The sequence below is a fragment of the Lycium ferocissimum genome, chromosome 1 (assembly GCF_029784015.1).
Source record: "Lycium ferocissimum isolate CSIRO_LF1 chromosome 1, AGI_CSIRO_Lferr_CH_V1, whole genome shotgun sequence".
NCBI classification, from domain to species: domain Eukaryota; kingdom Viridiplantae; phylum Streptophyta; class Magnoliopsida; order Solanales; family Solanaceae; genus Lycium; species Lycium ferocissimum.
Genome location: NC_081342.1, coordinates 6,531,578 through 6,551,871, shown reverse-complemented (window position 1 = coordinate 6,551,871; position 20,294 = coordinate 6,531,578). Strand labels below are relative to the sequence as shown.

The 20,294-nt window shown below is 36.8% G+C and overlaps 1 protein-coding gene and 1 long non-coding RNA gene across 4 annotated transcripts in view; one reads left to right on the top strand and one right to left on the bottom strand.

Moving 5' to 3' along the window:
• The window catches only part of LOC132036924 (uncharacterized), an 82,823-nt gene that overhangs the window by 15,480 nt on the left and 47,049 nt on the right, over positions 1-20,294 (top strand). The gene's annotated exons all lie outside the window — the stretch shown is intronic.
• LOC132036253 (uncharacterized) overlaps positions 1-20,294 on the bottom strand; it is a 131,623-nt gene that overhangs the window by 64,980 nt on the left and 46,349 nt on the right. The gene's annotated exons all lie outside the window — the stretch shown is intronic.

The following is a 20,294-nucleotide window of genomic DNA, read 5'->3' as shown; positions in this document are numbered from 1 at the left end:
ACATAGCGGCCATTTTCCCTCTTTCCTTTTTTTTTTTCTCCTTCAATTCCTTAATTCCTCTTAACTTGCTTTTAATTATTAATACTGTTGAGTGTTGACTATCTTTATTTATTAATTCTTGACTCTCTTTTTTCCCTCTTATTGATTATTTGCTTAAATATAAAATTTTAAATTATCATAAGTTTTTATCCAAAGATCTTCTCTCTCTACCATAAGAACAAAAACGCTTCGTCGCCAAGTTATTATAATTATTATACAATAAATCCGATTTATGTGGTACAGCTCGTATTTGAAAGTTAAACGGAGTTTTCTTTGACCACAATCTTTCATGTCTTTTAAATATTTTATAATGTCAATTATTGTGAATTATAGTACTTTTTTATGTAGTTTTCAAATATTAAATTTTATGTTAAAAAATTTGAAGATCAATTATCCCGGATTCTTGTTAAAATTAACAAATTTACTTCTCGAAATTCGAATGGTGCGACGAAACGGGCCAGAGGGAGTATGTTTTACGGTTCGATCAATTTGTCTAATATAAATTGAGAAAATGAATAACTTGACCCGAATATAATTTGAAAAGATGAATAAGGACAGAGAAGCCCAACATAATCAAACCGACTAAATATTTGGTCTCTTGGATTAAAAAAAAAAAATGGCACCGGAACATAGAATCACTGGATCCGCACTCGAGGAGGCGGCTTAATGTAATTGGTGACCTAAAGCCTAAAACCTTAATAAAGGCCTTAAATATATCCATCTACTCATTTTATATGCCTTAATTTGATGCAACACGAAGTTTACTAAAAAAAGTTAAATAACGTAGTCTTAAAGTAAATGCGTGTAAACATATAAAGAAATCTTTCTTTAAATGTTGTAATTAACTTAAACGCATGATGTCATTCTTGTAAGAGAATATGCCTTCTAGTAAATGAGATAGCTGGAAATATATACTTACTAAATATATCGAAGATGCATTTTCTGAAACAAACTTATTAAAAAGATAGTCATACGCATAAATGCATATTAGTTGCAATTATTATAAATATCAGATAAAAATATATGCCTATTTATAAAATCAAGATAAAATTAATTTAGTTTTTTCTACTTTAACCTTAACATTACCTATTTTTTAAAGTAACCAATTTTGATTATAATGCAATTAATTGAAGAAAGATAAGGGTAATATAGTAAAAAAATATACTTTATTTATGAATTCTTAAAGTAAGATGAAAAGTGGACAAGTAATATGGGACGGAGGGAGTAAGATACATAAATCGGAACAAAAAAGTAAGCATTTAATAAGATTCAGATATATCTTTATGTGGTGTGAGAATTTTTCAATCATTAATTACTACTTAGTCATATCTTTATGTGGTGTGTTTCATTTGTGCATCTTTTCATGTTTCTTCTTAACAGTACTATTAGTGTTACCCATCCAAAATAAATATCTTCCAAATAAATGTGAGAATTCCAATGCATATATAATGCATATTTTACTGTACATATGCATTTTTTATTTCTTCTTTAGATATAATGACTATTTATTTCAACTTTATATGTTTTCTTCTCCAGGCCAAATATCTCCAGACCACATCAGCATGTTTCTTCTTTTTTGAGTTAAATTTGTAAAAATGATTGAGCTGAAACTCCATTATCAGCCTAGCCAAATAAAAATTTATCCAACATAATAAATTTTCAGTTGTGTATTTACTTTTTTTTTTTTCCTAAGATGGAATGTCTATTTATCTAACTGTGTATTTTTTGCAAGTCAAATCAGTAAAAAGACTTGATTAGAGCTCCATTTTTTAGACAAATGAAAAGTTCTATAACAAATAATGGAGTGTCAACTGTATAGATTTTTTTTATTTCTTCATTAGATGCAATGCTTATTTATTTCAACTATGTAGATCTTTTTTTTTTTTTTAATCAAATCTATAATTAAAAAAAACTTTGTTGAAACTCCATTAGTTTGTAGTCAAGAAAAAAAAATAGCCTAAATAATGAAGCGTCAGCCATAATTTTTTACAATTTTTTTTTAAATGTCACATGAACAAGAAAATCCACATCCAGGGTGCAGCGCGTGGCCCTTTGGAGGTGAAATTGACCGGGCTATTTGGATAGTCAGGACGAAAAATGTTTTAAATAATTTAAATATACTGAATAAATCATTATATATATATATATTATATTAAAAGCATGAAGCCTCAAACTTAAAAGTTAAATTACCGTAATACCCTTCATTAAAGCCTAATTTTCTTACTTATTAAAAAAACTGCCCGTAGAATATCCCCAAGCCCTAGCTTCAATAGGAACATACGTGTTCCTTCAAGAAAAGTGATGTGCCCCTTCAGAAAAGTTCCACAACTTGAACTAACGAATTCATGTTATATATATTTACTATTGAATATGCCGAGCTTAGCGCGGTTGTAAAATATATATTCTTTTACAGATATATTAAAAAATTAAATTTGACAAAAGAATAAGGAAAATATTTATTTCTATCAACTTTACAATATAAATGGTGAAAAAGTAAAACTAAAAATTAAAGAAAGAAATATGAAGAAAAGCATAAAAGAGGGAAATAAGAACTTCGCATGTGTTTGTTAGCCTCAAACTTCTCTCTAGAAGCATCCGTTTGATACAAAAATATTAAAAAACTAAAATTAAAAAGAATTACAATCCCAAGGACAAAATAAAGAAATTTTTAAAGAAAAATAATGAAAATTACTTGCCCGATTACCAAATAAAAAGGAAAAAATAAATGCATATTATAAAATTAGTATTAATCCAATAATTATGACTAAAAGCTACAATTTTATTAACATTCATAAGAACATGACATTTTGGACCAGTTAATATACAAAGCAATAGTTAATATGAAGTGATATCATACACATAGGTAACATTTTGTAAGCATAAGAGTTGAAATTCGACTTACTTGTGATTGTTGTTTTATTGTATTGAGTCCGTCGGGGGGTGACATGGGAAATTAGAACTCCGTTAGGAATTTCGAGGCCGCGGATAGATTCGTAGGGCGTTTTTAGGTGTATGTACATGTTTGTTTTGTGTTTTTGAGGCCTCAGATGAAATGTTGGGTGAGAGGGGGAAAAACTGGACAAAAGTCGAGCTCACTGGCCAAAATGGACCGGCTAACGGCGATGCCGACGCATAGCGGCGGCTTGACCGCTACCAGCGGCCATCCATGTCTTCGGTGGCCACTGTGGCGGGCGGTGGACAGACCGCCATAACGAGCGGCGATTCCTTTGGGACCGCAAGCGACGCCCATACGGCCGTCGGCCCCATTATGGGACCGCTATGATGGCGTTATGGCCGCCTATAGTGGCATTATGACCATTGCTTGAAATCGACGAGCTTGATGGGGATTTTTATGCTTAGTCTCATATTCTCTATTCACAAAACACCAACACACTTCCCAACAAGCACCTAAGGTGAAATTCCAAGTAGGGCAAGAAACTTCTTGAGAGGTAAGTCTAATCATTCCATTCTCCCTCATGATTGTTATCCCCTTGTGTCTTTAATGAGTGAAAGTGAAATAGAAACCCTAGAATATTAATAAACCTTATAAACTTGATGGGTTATGGTTATTATCACCTAGTTATCACCTAGTTATCACCTAAAGGCTTGGGTTAGTTTCTCTTAATCATGAATTGCGCACCAGAGTCATAAACTAAGTGAATAGAGACCTAGGGTTATAAAAATGGCGTCTTGACCATAAGAATTACTTGTAATGGGGATATTGATACAATGTTGTTTATATTTGATGAGTAATGATTACTAAGGCCTTTGATAGGTTGCTTAACACCTAGAAAATCATCCACCCCTTGGAATAGGGCAAAGGGAAGGGTATTCTTGCTTTGATGCTTGTGATTTGAGTAATTGTGACTTATTGACCCTTCTATTTCTAGACTTTGAGCGTTCTGAGGCTTTAAGGAAAGGAAAGGCTGTAGTGGAGTGACTTGCGTTGTCCCAGCTCTACATTGAGGTAGGTTACGATCTACTTGAGTTAGACTTTGGTTAGTTGATTGTATGTTTGTGAATTCTTTAGGAGAAAGCATGTCTAGTATTCATACATGAGATTGTGTGATTAAACTCCTATGTGATTGTGAATAAGTGGTTGTGTGGGCTTCGTGCCACTATTCTGCGTGTTGATTAGAGGTGAATGTATTGTGATGAGAAGCTAATATGATCTTCTCTACGGTATTGTGACATGGAATGATGATTTGAGTATTGATATTGAGAAGGTAAGTAACACTATTCTGTAAGAGGTATGGAAAAACACTTATGCGACCTAGATTATGGGCTCGTGGTCCGAGGTTAGTTCCGAAAATGAGAGGTACATTGATATGTCCAGCATCCGAGGTTCGTTCCGGAGCGAAGGTTTGTGCTCGAGTCGAAGGTTTCGAACAGGTGGTACATGGACACCACGGGTCCTGCTCGAGTCGTGACTGCGACCAATGACATCGGTTAGCGCGTGTGTATAGTGAGTATGGTCATTGTGGTAACTTATCTCCGTTGTGGCTTACATGATTGTGATTCTTGACATTCTTAGTGATTTTGATTGTGATTATCCTTGGTTGAATCTCTGTGGTTTATTGATATTCATGTCTGTTGACTGGCTTGTTTATTCTATTGATTTTATGAAATATGCATGATACTAATCTTAGTCGGCCTATGATATCTACCGGTACATAGTATTTGTACTGATACTACCTTGTTGCATTCTTTTGAGTGCAGATTGTGATACGTAGACTGCTACCAGCCCTTACATCTAGCGTGGAGGATGTTTGCTGATAGATTTAGGGTGAGCTTCTTCCCATTGCCAGGCCACCTGAAGATCTTCTTCTTATGATATCTTTTCTTATTCTGGACATTATGGATTTATTAGTCAGATTTCATTCCATAGACGTGTTTTAGATTAGAGTCTTGTACGATGATTTTTGAATTTTGGGAATTTTGTAATAGTTAGAACTTCTGCACTTATTTCAATATTTTATGGCATGATTTATTTTGTTCATTTGATGTTTGAATGAGTAATAATTGATTAGTTTAGTTAATATAAAATTGGATTGGAAGGGATAGATGCCTTGAGTGTTGGTTAGCCCACTAGGATTTAGTTGGGTGCCAGTCATGGCGGGTTGGGTCGTGACAGGTATCTTCAAGTTTTAAGGGTTCGACCATGGGTTCATTAGACAGATCAATCTCTGATGATTTTCTCAAGACACCTTCATTTGATTGAACTTCTTCAATTTCCTTTCTTGTAATTTCTTGATTTTCTTTAGTAACTTAGAAGCACTTCTATCATCTTCCAAATTAATTCCAAGCTTCTCCAAGATTTTGTCCAGTTGGTCATTGAGTTTATCGAACTTCCTATCCAATTTATCAAAGTTTGCCCCAATCTGAACACTGGCTGACTGAATTGTCATTGAAAAATTTTCAAATACAGTTTCTTCCGCCATGTTTTCAAACTCCCAAAGGTGCCAAGATTAGGCTCTGATACCATTTGTAATGTACTTGTAAAAATGAAATGAAATATTGTAAAGAAGAAAAATTGGACACGAAATTGGAACTCTTTTATTGATCCAATTGAAAGGTTACAATTGAATTAACCAAAAGTACGAATCCATAACCATGAGCTTCGATGAAGCGTAATGCAAAATTAGGTTAAGAAGAAGAAGGTACGGGAAGAAGAGAATAGACAATGAAGAAGAAGAAGAAGAAGAGAGGTCGTTGAGAGAGAATAAGTTTTCCAAATGATTGTTCAATGCCTTCCTTTCACATTTTCTCCTCTGTTTATAGCGCTAAGATAGTGATGACATGTCACCTCCATTCACGTGACTTTTAATCGATCATGTGCCTCTTAATCAATTCAATCATAACAAAACCTAACCGTTGCCGCCGCCACCATCCCCCACTTAATATTCTTCCCCACTACTTATTTCAAACCTAAATCTCCTTCCATTGTAATACCGTGTATCTTAAAACAAAGGTTAGACTAGTATCGTTAGAGTTTTAGAGGAAATTTGAAGGTTTGAACGTTTTCCGAAGGTGGCCGAGAGGTCTACTTGGGGCAACCATAACCTCTCAATTAGTTGAGAATTTTGAAAAGATTCCTTAATGAAAGTTGTACTACATAGAATTACCTTTCCAAGCATATAAGGATTAGGCCAATCGGAGATCGAAGCAAGGAGATATGATCCTCGTAAGGTGGCTAATAGTAAGCTGCTTAAGATTCGATGGAATCGCCTAAGTTTTTGATAGGTCCTTCTTCCAGCCCCATTTGGTGAAACTCCATTGGGAATTTGAGAAATCTTAAAACATGAGATTGTAGATCTTTGAAATACCTTTCCAACGATATATTATGGAGCCAAAATGGAGCTTTGTGGTAGAAATTATGGAAATTTTACCCAGACGCAGACCTGTAGTGCAACTCAATACGCAAGGACGGACCGTCGATGCGCTAGGACAGCCCGTCAACATGTTGATGACCCGTCAACTTGAGCCGTGCAGAACCACGAGAACTCTTCTGATTTTGCGAAATGACGGTCACAACGACGAACCGTCAGCACGTCAAGTGAACTGTCAATATACGGCGACAACAAAAAGTATAAATAGGGCTCTTCAGTCATGTTGACGGTCCGTCAAGTGAACCATCAATATACAGCGACAGCAAAAAAGTATAAATAGGACCCTTCAGTCTAGGAAATCAGTTTTCATAATCCATTAAGCCCTAGAACAAAGTTTCTCTTCTCGAAACAATCCAAGGCTCTAAGGTAAGCATGTCGAACACTTCCAAGTCAATTCTAGCATAAGATTACGTAACCTAATTAGGGAATCATTGTTCTTAACTTAGGGTTTCAAGAAAACCCACGTTCAAGGTTTAAGAGACAGGTTTTGGAGATTCTTATCAAGTTCAGACTTATAGATACTAGTTTTGGAGCATATACAGGTATGTGAAGCTAACTATCTACGTTAGGGGATGTTCGCGATTCTCCTACGCCTCGTTTTTCATACTTATCAGTAAATTGCCTCAGAATATAGCTTAGCCCTAGTTTCATGGTTATCATTTTGAATATCATGAACTCAGTACGTAATTATTATGGACTTGTGTATTGACATCACATGAGTCTCAGTCATTGTATAATCAGTTATTAGCTTAAGTTCCATAATCAGAAACAGTTATCATGCTATCAGTTATATCTCAGTCTCAGTATCATGAATTGTTTAATGTTGAACACCTGTATCTATATTTTGGGCCCTAGGCCACAATTTATGCATATGTATTGCTTGGGCCTGAGGCCACAGTTTTGTGCACATTTATTTGGGCCTTAGGCCACAGTTTATATTTACAGTTATACAGGTGATTCTTCATTCAAAATAGGGAGTACTTTAGATCCTTACCTTCCTGTTTAGTTAAAGTTATAGTTATCAATTTCAGTACTTATATTTCTTTCTTTCAGTTGCTTTACATACCAATACAATTCAAATGTGCTGATGACCCTTTTTATTTCTTGGGGGCCTGCATCTCGCGCTGCACGTAACGATTCAGCTAGCTAGGACATGCCCGTATCAGCTATTGGTGAGCCCCAGTTCCTTCGGGGCGTTATCATTTATTTAATCTTTTCAGCATAGTAGTAAGTTGGGTACGCCGGGGCCTTATCCCGGCAGACAGTTATCATTTCAATATTCTTTAGAGGCTTTATAGACTATAGTCCAGTCAATTAGATATTAGCAGGCTTTTCACGTGTTAGCCTTGTTGGCTTATTATTCAGATATTTCCTGACTTAAACCAGTAATTCCGCATTTAATATATTTCAGTCAGAATAATATATTTCAGTTATACTTTTAGTAGATTAGAATGTGTTAGTCTTATTTCCTTATTATTGCATGTTTTGATATGACATGTTGATTCCGCGAGCCTATGGGTTTGCTCGGTCACATGCAGTTAGGCACCGAATGTCGTGTTACGCCTAGGCCATGGTTCGGGGCATGACACATTTTTTCTATCTTTTTTCTTATTTTGATCTATATTTGTCACGACCCAAATCATGGATCATGCGGGCACCCACACTAACCCTCCCTGGTGGGCGAACCCCTCCGATAACTACCTTAATTTGATACGACATACGGAATAAATGCTATTATTAAAGAAATTCCCAAAATCTGGTCTAGACTCAATACAAGAGCTTCTAAGAAGTTTACAATTTGAATAGATAACGGACTCGGTGCCCAGATCGACTTCGTTGAAGGATAGAGAACAACGAAAATCTAAGGAGAGACTGCGGGTTGCAATATCTCAAATAGCTCGCCCAAACGCCTTTGACGAATGCCTCGAAACGGTCGTGAGACTCCGAACATCACACAAAATAACTCTACACTCCGAAGGAGTGTAGCAAAGTAGTATGAGCACAACACTAGGCTCGTAGGTATCATAGGCCGACAATGGTTAGTTCACGCATATAAACAAGAAGCAACTAACAAGTAAGCGGATAAGTAATCAAACACGGTATACACATCTAGCACATGAAAAGTCTTGCATTAACGATAGTCACAAGGGATCTCAATATCTCGGATTATAAGCCTAGGGAGAATTCTATAAACCTCGATTCCATCCGGCCTTTAAAATAAATACTCACAAACAACAACTCGGTAATTCACAAATCAAGAATCAATCGAGAGAATGTGCCGTACAATGACATGAATGACCATTCGAACGGAGTGTTGTACGCAATGCAATGTCTTGCTATGTAAATGTTATGCAATGCGGTAGTCACCTCTCACTCCACTCCGTACACACGTATGCTATAGCAATGCCTCATAGTCATGACCCATGGGGGACCCGCGAAGTCCATGTACCACTCGCTCGGAATATAACCTCGGATCACGAGCACGCTCTCACGATCCCGGCAAAGACCTCGGGCGTCGGACACTCCATCGTTCCGGCAAGAAACCTCGGGCAACAAACACTCACAATCTCCCCGTGAAACCTCGAGTCTCTTTGTCACTCTCAATCTCCGAGCGAGAAACTCTCGGTCTCCCCCCCCTCACCATTATAACAACATAAGAGTAATATGAAAGCATGTCGTGCATGATATCGGTCTCAATTATATCACCATGATATGCAATAAACAAGTACAAGTCATATTATTGCCCACGGCTCAATCATCAATATTACCCTTCCTTTCATAAGGTGAGGGAGCTAGTATGTGATAAAGATACAACTAGGTGATAATTACATCACATAAAGCACATAGAATATGGGATGCATGCCTCGCGTGGAATCAACCTCATAATCACCGCAATCATAGGTTCCATAGATTCATACTAGGAATTGCAATTCAATATTCAATTCTCGGTAATAACCTTCCTCTTCCATATGACCGAGTGGAAGAACAAGAGAGAGAATTATATCAAATACATGAAATCACAATACAATGACAGCTCACATAACAATATCGTAATAATGGCGACGAGCCCACATAACAAGATATCACAATAATGGCGACAAGCCCACATAACACCAGCAATACCAACCTAGATGGAATTTACCTCCACACCATGCCCGAAGGCCTATCATACTTTCCCGTCAATCACTACTATTTACATACGTTTCGCTAACCGGCTCAGACATAAAGTAAAACCGTAACCTACCTGCAACGGTGTCACGAACTTTCACGCCAAAGCTTTTTCTTCCAAGTGCTTCCGAACGGACAGGGGTCTATACGCTTATTCGTCACACAATATGTGTACGCTACCCAATAATACTTCAACCTATATTAAGACGCCAACGACTATGGTTAAGCTACGGGAGATTCAAACGTATTCTAACGTTAGTAACTCCTTTCTAGATGTTTAGGCGATGTTTTCTCTTGTATCTAAACCAACCACACACTACCAATATAACATCAATAATTATGTGTTCAATACCAATCCGGACAGCCCACACAATATTCTAAACAACCCACATTCATAACATGCGATAACGATTCACGTACGGTTTCGACATCCTCAAGTTACTTTTATTAGTTTGTAGCCTTAACGTTTGCATGTAACAACTTATAACAGCCCATCCAACATACAATATGATGTTTACTCTTAACTTATAATTATTCTTTCCAACTTAATGAAAACACAAGTCCAAAACAGTCCACTACCACAACATGTCCAAAACAGTCTCTAACCGACAACATAACGATGTTCGAATTCTTACAAACGTTTACGAACATACTAAGCCAACCACACGCGATTTTTATACATCATTTCATGTCTTCTTTTCATATAATTTTAGTAAGTTATGACCAGCTATCCACACGACAAGTACAACATCAATTCATACGCAACTACGCTATGTCGTCATTTTTATAATCCTTAAAACAACTCACAAATGACTTTAGTTTCAACTCCAACCATTAAACACCTTCCTTTCCATCATAAAATTCATGATAATAACAATCAAAATATCAAGTAAAAACAGTTCACTAACTTCTTCACAAAGCAGTCCACACACGGCTACACCATGCTTCAACATCTCTCACATAAAATCATAGATTCAACCATTTTCATACTAACATAACTTCACCTTTAACCTTCCAATTCTTTTCATTCTTTTTACCATGAGATCTATGATAGTAACAACCATATTTATTAAAGAAAATCAGTCCATTAATTCCACCAAAACAGTCCCTACGGCCAACTAACATTCCAACACCAACTTTCATGTTCGTCAAGTTACAACCATACTTCAACATCAACACATATAACCCCATAACTACTATCATGTTCCAACATCAATACACCTTATTTCATTCATACAACTTATATTCACACATCTACATCACCCTTAATACTTGAAAAGAAAGTTAGATCTTACCTTGACAACTTGACTTCTCTACTTGGCTAAAGTTGGTGACTTGAGATGGAAATGGTTCTTGTTGCTCCAAAGACTATCTTCACGTTTTAGGGACCTTCTAAAGGTTGAAACACCTTGGAAAAATAATTTTTGGATCAAGACTCAAAGGGCTCAAAAATCAGCCCCTTGGCGAATACTCTCTCTCTCTAGGCTTAAGTTTTCTTTCTTTGTGTTGTGTAGTTGAAATGAATTGTGATGGCTGATTTCTTGGTCATTATTTGGTTCAACTTTGATGCCTACAAGTTGGTCACATGCTCCACTTATGGAATGATTCATTCCATTAACTTTACACTTTAAATTTCCTAATTTGTTTTCTACAACTTTTAGGCCAACCTCACCTTCTTGTTTCTCCTTTCTTCTTTCTTTTCAATTGTTTACAAGACAATCTTATGTGTGTTGAATGATTCATGCACCACCCTTTGTCTATTGTAATCATGCCAAGATGGATGAGCAATATTTAATGTGAAATGATCCCTCCACCATGTTATGTCCTCCTAAAACAATGTATACTTTCATAAAGTAGTAGATGCTTAAATATTCAAATGCATGCTTCACATGGATGCCTTATTTTCAGTCACTTGGCTGAATTCCACACTCCTTTCTTTCAATTTGGTTGTCCACAATATAATGTAAGTGTAGTGGATGAATCACATTTAAATGTATATTTGTATGTCTCCCATAGTAGTCTTATTTAAGATGACTTTGAGTCATCTTTTGACATGGCATGTTAATGTTCATATTGGCTCATTGTTGCCACTAATTTTAACTTAACACCACAATTAAGTAGTTCCTAATTTCCATTAATGCTTCTATGCCAAACAAAATTTGTAGATAAATTGTGACTTCAAACGAAATCGGAAGTTAAAGTCTCTACTTTGTATCTTGAGATAGTCTTAATACTCACAGCCCGACTTGAATCATCCATATCTCCTTACTCCGATATCATTTTGACGAGCTGTTTGTTGCGTTGCAAACTAGACTCGATGAACTTAATTTTAGGCTTTTGAAACACCCCAAACTCCTCATATACTAGGAGATATGCCTCCTACAATATAGGCTAAAATCGGTCCGAGATTTTACTGAAATTGTTCCGATTCATTTCGTTTAACTTCTAATCCTCTTCCAACCTCATGTAACCTCTTATACATACATATACACAGTCATTTACATCCATAACAATTCATATACATGTCTCGAAGGGTCCGTAGAATCACAATAACCATAAGTAGAACTCACAAAGCTTCGACGAAACTCCAATCGAAAAAAGTATATTCCTATCTTTTGTCCATCTTCTATATCATTACTAATAATCTCAAATACTTTAAAAGGTCACTCACATTACCTCATATACATACTCATAACGCGATTTCAAATCCTTTAGGTTACCGTGTCACCTCGAGATACTTAAGACAACCATATTTATAACGATATTCTTACTAACTCGATTAACTTTCCTTGAACCTTCTTAACTCATTCTTTCTTGTTTTAATACAAGTAGCAAGGATTATTATGGAGTGTGACATTCTCCCCTCCTTTAGAACATTCGTCCTCGCATGTCAAATGAGGACTAAAACTCGTCAATTAAATAACCGAATCACCCGTTATCGCGTACTATAGACAAGAAGATTTGACCACGTAAGGGTGTTTTAGGAATATTATGCCTAAAAGTGCTAAACGACCAAATGGGTCGTTACATCGTATACCAATTAAACAATCGCTCGTCCTCGAGCGACACAGAATGAACGCCGACGGTATTAAAGAATCTTTAATAGACAATGCGGGAAACCTACGGAATGCATCATAAACATTTCTCTCTCTTACTAGCCGGAACTCATCTAACTTAGATAAAAGACCTAATTTTCATATTTCCAAATTCAAATTTTCCCCCATCTCGGTTTTCGAATATAAGCACTGCTTTTGTTCGAAATGTTCTAATCCTATATAACCAAACCTATGAATGTTATCATAGGCCCCACAATTTTCTGGCTTAGAACTACACCAACCTTAGAATAAGACGCAAACCCGCCCACTCTGAACTGGTAAAGTATTCTGATTTCACTAACCCTTCTTTCACCATTCTTAAATTTTCTTCGTACCACGACTCCTTAGGAATACATGAAGACCAACCCGAAACCACAACATACTCTTGTCAGAAAGAAAGACTTTAAGCGGAGCAACGCCGCGATCCCAACAAGGCGATCCACTCATAATTGACCTTGCTAATTCTAAGTCTTACTTACACCTCCAAATCACAATGCAGCAGAAGCATACTGCATCGAATACTCCATGAGCCAAGTTCGTATGACACCATCCGATCACCCTATAACCTCTTTGCGACCATAGTTCCTTAAATCACTACCAAGTACTAACGTAACCCATTAATTTAATCATACTTTAACTCAACTAATCCACAAACCCACTTTTCATGGATAAACCCCAATTTCTACTTTAGAAATTCCGGATTAAAGTTTAAACTAAGGAATTGAATCAAGTGGGAAATACCTATATTATAGTTTAGACTTGCTCTATTGAAGGAACTTCGAGAACGCCCTTGAATTCTCCTAAGTCCAAGCTTTCAATTATGAGACCCAAAAGCAACATTAATAACAAAAATGCCCAGCTGTTCTGCCTCGTTTCTCGTGCCAACTGATCCCAAAACTCGTTTTTGATGCTTCCAACGGATTCCTTGTGAAATTTCACTCAAGTTAGGCTTTGAATCACTCAGTTTGACCTTATAATAATGAATGAGATATGGTTTAAAGTTTTTGGAAAGACTGCAAATTTTTAATACGAATTTCAGTAGCAATTTCGCAACTTTAAGCAAAATTACACCAGAAAACCAGCAGTGAATTCCTTTAGTAAAATTGTCATATCTCCCTCATACGATGGCGAAATGCGAGGAGACTTGTTGCTACGCTCCGAAATTACGATACGGATCTAACGGTTCAATCGAAAACACGTTTCCCCAAAATAAATAATTTATCCAAATAATTTAAATTCCAAAATTTTCATAGTGAAACCTTCGCCAAAGTGAATCAAATGATATATCTGTTGACTTCAAATTTTGCAAGCGGATCAAAATAAATACTACGGCGCTTCTAGAATGGACGATACATCAAAAAGAGGATCGATTTTCAAAACGACCGATCGCTGCTCAAACCTGTTAATATTCTCATATTCTTTCGTCGAAGTACCCTTGCCAAAAGTCCTTAATGGAAATAATTCCCCTTTTACCTTAGTTCATAAGTTCACTAACGTGATCACCGATATCTAAAAGTCTTTCACCATTAGTACTAGTCACACCATGATCATTCTGTTACCGTAAATAATTCCATTGACCCATGCCTTATTCGATAGTCCTCAAAAAGGTGCTCACATATGAATAACCAACCCTTACTTAACTATACCGAACCATACACATCCAACTAACCGTGTATTTTTTTTTTTTTTTTCGCTGGCCTTTGGTCAACCCTAAGTCATTGTATTCAAAATCAAAGAAATCCTCAAGATTTAACCTTTGCACAACTTTCCGATAATTCTCATTCGAAAACTTAGATGCGCACTCCGATAATCCTTCAACTATACCTCCATCCTTGTCCAACGCAAGAGTTGTTTCTAATTGTCGATCGTCTTCATTAGCCTATGACGAGTTCAAGCAGACCATCGCATATACAACTTTAACACCTCCCTAATACCACCCATTATGAAAATGCCCACGAATCAACACTCTTGGTTTCAACAATTCCCTCTATCATCACTAACCTCAAAGATGCCAAGCGAACCCACGAACACACTTTACAAGTGAATGAACACTACTGTCTATTCCACTAGACTTCACTTATCACAAGTAATACTGCAACCTGATTTCGAACGTAAACCATTCCCGAAAGAATTCTCAACCACTAATTCTATTCTCGCTATCACAATACTAATCAAATTTAAGCCAACTCCACATTTCATAGCCTATACAATATGTGCACACGCACACTTTGCAACTTATCTCATAAACGCGCGATACCAATCATTCCGTTCCTATAGTGGAGATTGATCTATCTGAGCATTTTTTTTTTCTTACGCCTTTTTCACATCCTCACAATAACACTCTTACCAAAATACCATAAGAACTCTTACTTTGCTATACGCTTCCTAAAACCGATCATATCATCGAACAAATCGCTCTTATTAAGCCATAAATGCACTCTTGCCCCTTTCGAGAAAACCCAATACTATAAATATGGAGATCCTATGACCCTATGAATCACCTTTCCCATCTCTTCAACCAACCTTACAATAACGAGCCTAATCACGACTCCACACAGCTGAAACCTCAAGTCATAGCTAGAAACCGAACTTAGTCACGCCTCTAAATTAGGACAACACAACTCGTACTGTACCACATGTCGGAAAACAACCGTTCGCAAGAATTTAAGGATGAGTTCCCATCCTAGAGAAAGTAAAACAGAAGTTCGTATACCAATTGGGATCAACTAGATACCAATTTGAATGAAGTAGCACGAAATAATGAAAGAACGAAGTTTCCTAGATGTCCCATAGCCTCCCAATTATAAGTGTGGCGCGCAACACACCCATAAGTAGGACTCTACTAGACATTGCTCTTGTACTTATGTAATCGGTAACCTAAGCTCCGATACCAACTTTGTCACGACCCAAATCATGGATCATGCGGGGCACCCACACTAACCCTCCCCGGCGGGCGAACCCTTCGTATAACTACCTTAATTTGATACAACATGCGGAATAAATGCTATTATTATAAGAAATTCCCAAAATCTGGTCCAGACTCGTACAAGAGCTTCTAAGAAGTTTACAATTTGAATAGATAACGACTAAACCGGATACGACTTCGTCGGGATAGAGAACAACGCAAATCTAAGGAGAGACTCGGGTTGCAATATCTCCAAATAGCTCACCCAAACGCTTTGACGAATGCTCGAAACGGTCGCGAGACTCCGAACATCACCTCGAAAATAACTCTACACCTGCATGAGCGTAGCAAGAGTAGTATGAGCACAACACTAGGCTCGTAGGTATCATAGGCCGACAATGGTTAGTTCACGCATATAAACAAGAAGCAACTAACAAGTAAGCAGATAAGTAATCAAACACGATCCTGCGTCTAGCACGCGAGAAAGTCTTGCATTAACGATAGTCACAAGGATCTCAATATCTCGTATTATAAGCCTAGGGAGAATTCTATAAACCTCGATTCCATCCACCTTTAAAATAAATACTCACAAACAACAACTCAAGAATTCACAAATCAAGAATCAATCGGAGAACGTGCCATGCAATATACGAATGACCATTCAAATAGAGTACGCAACGCAATGTCGTGCTATGTAAATGTTATGCAATGCAAGAGTCACCTCTCACACTCCACTCCCGTACACACATGCTATGGCAATGCCTCATAGTCATGACCCATGGGGGACCCGCGAAGTCCATGTACCACTCGCTCCGGAATATAACCTCGGATCACGAGCACACTCTCACGATCCCGCAAAGACCTCGGGCATCGGACACTCCATCGTTCCCGCAAGAAACCTCGGCAACAAACACTCACAATCTCCCACAGAAACCTCGGAGTCTCTTTGTCACTCTCAATCTCACGGCAAACCTCGGAGTCTCTCTCACTCCCCTCACCATTATAACAACATAAAGAGTAATATGAAAGCATGTCATGCATGATATCGATCTCAATTATATCACCAATATGCAATAAACAAGTACAAGTCATATTATCGCTCACTACTAATCATCAATATTACCCTTCCCTTTCATAAGGTGAGGGAGCTAGTATGTGATAAAGATACAACTAGGTGATAATTACATCACATAGCACATAGAATATGGGATGCACTTGCCTCGCATGGAATCAACCTCAATAATCACCGCAATCATAGGTTCCATAGATTCATACTAGAATTGCAATTCAATATTCAATTCTCGGTAATAACCTTCCTCTTCCATATGACCAAATGGAACAAGAGAGAGAGAATTATATCAAATACATGAAATCACAATACAATGACACCACATAACAATATCGTAATAATGGCGACGAGCCCACATAACAAGATATCACAATAATGGCGACAAGCCCACATAATGTACCGGCAATACCAACCTAGATGGAATTTACCTCCACACCATGCCCGAAGGCCTATCATACTTTCCCCGTCAATCACTACTATTTACATACGTTTCGCTAACCGGAGTCTAGACATAAAGTAAACCGTAACCTACCTCAATGCCGAACGGGTCACGAACTTTCACGCCAAAGCTTTTTCCTTCGAAGTGCTTCCGAACGGACAGGGTCTATAGCGCTTATTCGTCACACAATATGTGTACGCTACCCAATAATACTTCAACCTATATTAAGACGCCAACAGCTATGGTTAAGCTACGGGGAGATTCAAACGTATTCTAACGTTAGTAACTCCTTTCTAGATGTTTAGGCGATGTTTTCTCTTGTATCTAAACCAACCACATACTACCAATATAACATCAATAATTATGTGTTCAATACCAATCCGGACAGCCCACACAATATTCTAAACAACCCACATTCATAACATGCAATAACGATTCACATACGGTTTCGACATCCTCAAGTTACTTTTATTAGTTTGTAGCCTTAACGTTTGCATGTAACAACTTATAACAGCCCATCCAACATACAATATGATGTTTACTCTTAACTTATAATTATTCTTTCCAACTTAATGAAAACACAAGTCCAAAACAGTCCCACTACCACAACATGTCCAAAACAAGTCTCTAACCGACAACATAACGATGTTCGAATTCTTGCAAACGTTTACGAACATACTAAGCCAACCACATGCGATTTTTATACATCATTTCATGTCTTCTTTTCATATAATTTTAGTAAGTTATGACCAGCTATCCACACGACAAGTACAACATCAATTCATACGCAACTACGCTATATCGTCATTTTTATAATCCTTAAAACAACTCACAAATGACTTTAGTTTCAACTCCAACCATTAAACACCTTCCTTTCCATCATAAAAATTCATGATAATAACAATCAAAATATCAAGTAAAAACAGTTCACTAACTTCTTCACAAAACAGTCCACACACGGCTACACCATGCTTCAACATCTCTCACATAAAATCATAGATTCAACCATTTTCATACTAACATAACTTCACCTTTAACCTTCCAATTCTTTTCATTCTTTTTACCATGAGATCTATGATAGTAACAACCATATTTATTAAAGAAAATCAGTCCATTAATTCCACCAAAACAGTCCCTACGGCCAACTAACATTCCAACACCAACTTTCATGATTTTATGCACGCGATTCATGTTCGTCAAGTTACAACCATACTTCAACATCAACACATATAACCCCATAACTACTATCATGTTCCAACATCAATACACCTTATTTCATTCATACAACTTATATTCACACATCTACATCACCCTTAATACTTGAAAAGAAAGTTAGATCTTACCTTGACAACTTGACTTCTCTGCTTGGCTAGAGTTGGTGACTTGAGATGGAAATGGTTCTTGTTGCTCCAAAGACTATCTTCACGTTTTAGGGACCTTCTAAAGGGTTGAAACACCTTGGAAAAATAATTTTTGGATCAAGACTCAAAGGGCTCAAAAATCAGCCCCTTGGCCGAATGCTCTCTCTCTCTAGGCTTAAGTTTTCTTTCTTTGTGTTGTGTAGTTGAAATGAATTGTGATGGCTGATTTCTTGGTCATTATTTGGTTCAACTTTGATGCCTACAAGTTGGTCACATGCTCCACTTATGGAATGATTCATTCCATTAACTTTACACTTTAAATTTCCTAATTTGTTTTCTACAACTTTAGGCAACCTCACCTTCTTGTTTCTCCTTTCTTCTTTCTTTTCAATTGTTTACAAGACAATCTTATGTGTTGAATGATTCATGCACCACCCTTTGTCTATTGTAATCATGCCAAGATGGATGAGCAATATTTAATGTGAAATGATCCCTCCACCATGTTATGTCCTCCTAAAACAATGTATACTTTCATAAAGTAGTAGATGCTTAAATATTCAAATGCATGCTTCACATGGATGCCTTATTTTCAGTCACTTGGCTGAATTCCACACTCCTTTCTTTCAATTTGGTTGTCCACAATATAATGTAAGTGTAGTGGATGAATCACATTTAAATGTATATTTGTATGTCTCCATAGTAGTCTTATTTAAGATGACTTTGAGTCATCTTTTGGACATGGCATGTTAATGTTCATATTGGCTCATTGTTGCCACTAATTTTAACTTAACACCACAATTAAGTAGTTCCTAATTTCCATTAATGCTTCTATACCAAACAAAATTTGTAGATAAATTGTGACTTCAAACGAAATCGGAAGTTAAAGTCTCTACTTTGTATCTTGAGATAGTCTTAATACTCAGCCCGACTTGAATCATCCATATCTCCTTACTCCGATATCATTTTGACGAGCTGTTTGTTGCGTTGCAAACTAGACTCGATGAACTTAATTTTAGGCTTTTGAAACACCTTAAAACTCCTCATATACTAGGAGATATGCCTCCTACAATATAGGCTAAAATCGGGTCCGAGATTTTACTGAAATTGTTCCGATTCATTTCGTTTAACTTCTAATCCTCTTCCAACCTCATGTAACCTCTTATACATACATATACACAGTCATTTACATCCATAACAATTCATATACATGTCTCGAAGGGTCCGTAGAATCACAATAACCATAAGTAGAACTCACAAAGCTTCGACGAAACTCCAATCGAAAAAGTATATTCCTATCTTTTGTCCATCTTCTATATCATTACTAATAATCTCAAATACTTTAAAAGGTCACTCACATTACCTCATATACATACTCATAACGCGATTTCAAATCCTTTAGGTTACCAGTCACCTCGAGATACTTAAGACAACCATATTTATAACGATATTCTTACTAACTCGATTAACTTTCCTTGAACCTTCTTAACTCATTCTTTCTTGTTTTAATACAAGTAGCAAGGATTATTATGGAGTGTGACATTCCCCCTCCTTTAGAACATTCGTCCTCGCATGTCAAATGAGGACTAAAACTCGTCAATTAAATAACCGAATCACCCGTTATCGCAGACTATAGACAGCAAGATTTGACCACGTAAAGGGTGTTTTAGGAATATTATGCCTAAAAGTGCTAAACGACCAAATGGGTCGTTACAATATTGTTCTTAGGGTTAGATTTCATGTTGTTTTAGATTTGAATGGTGGAAGAGACGGAGGAGGGAGAGAGCCAGCGGCAGTTCCATTTTTTCCGGCGAGCGAGGTTGGTCTTTTGA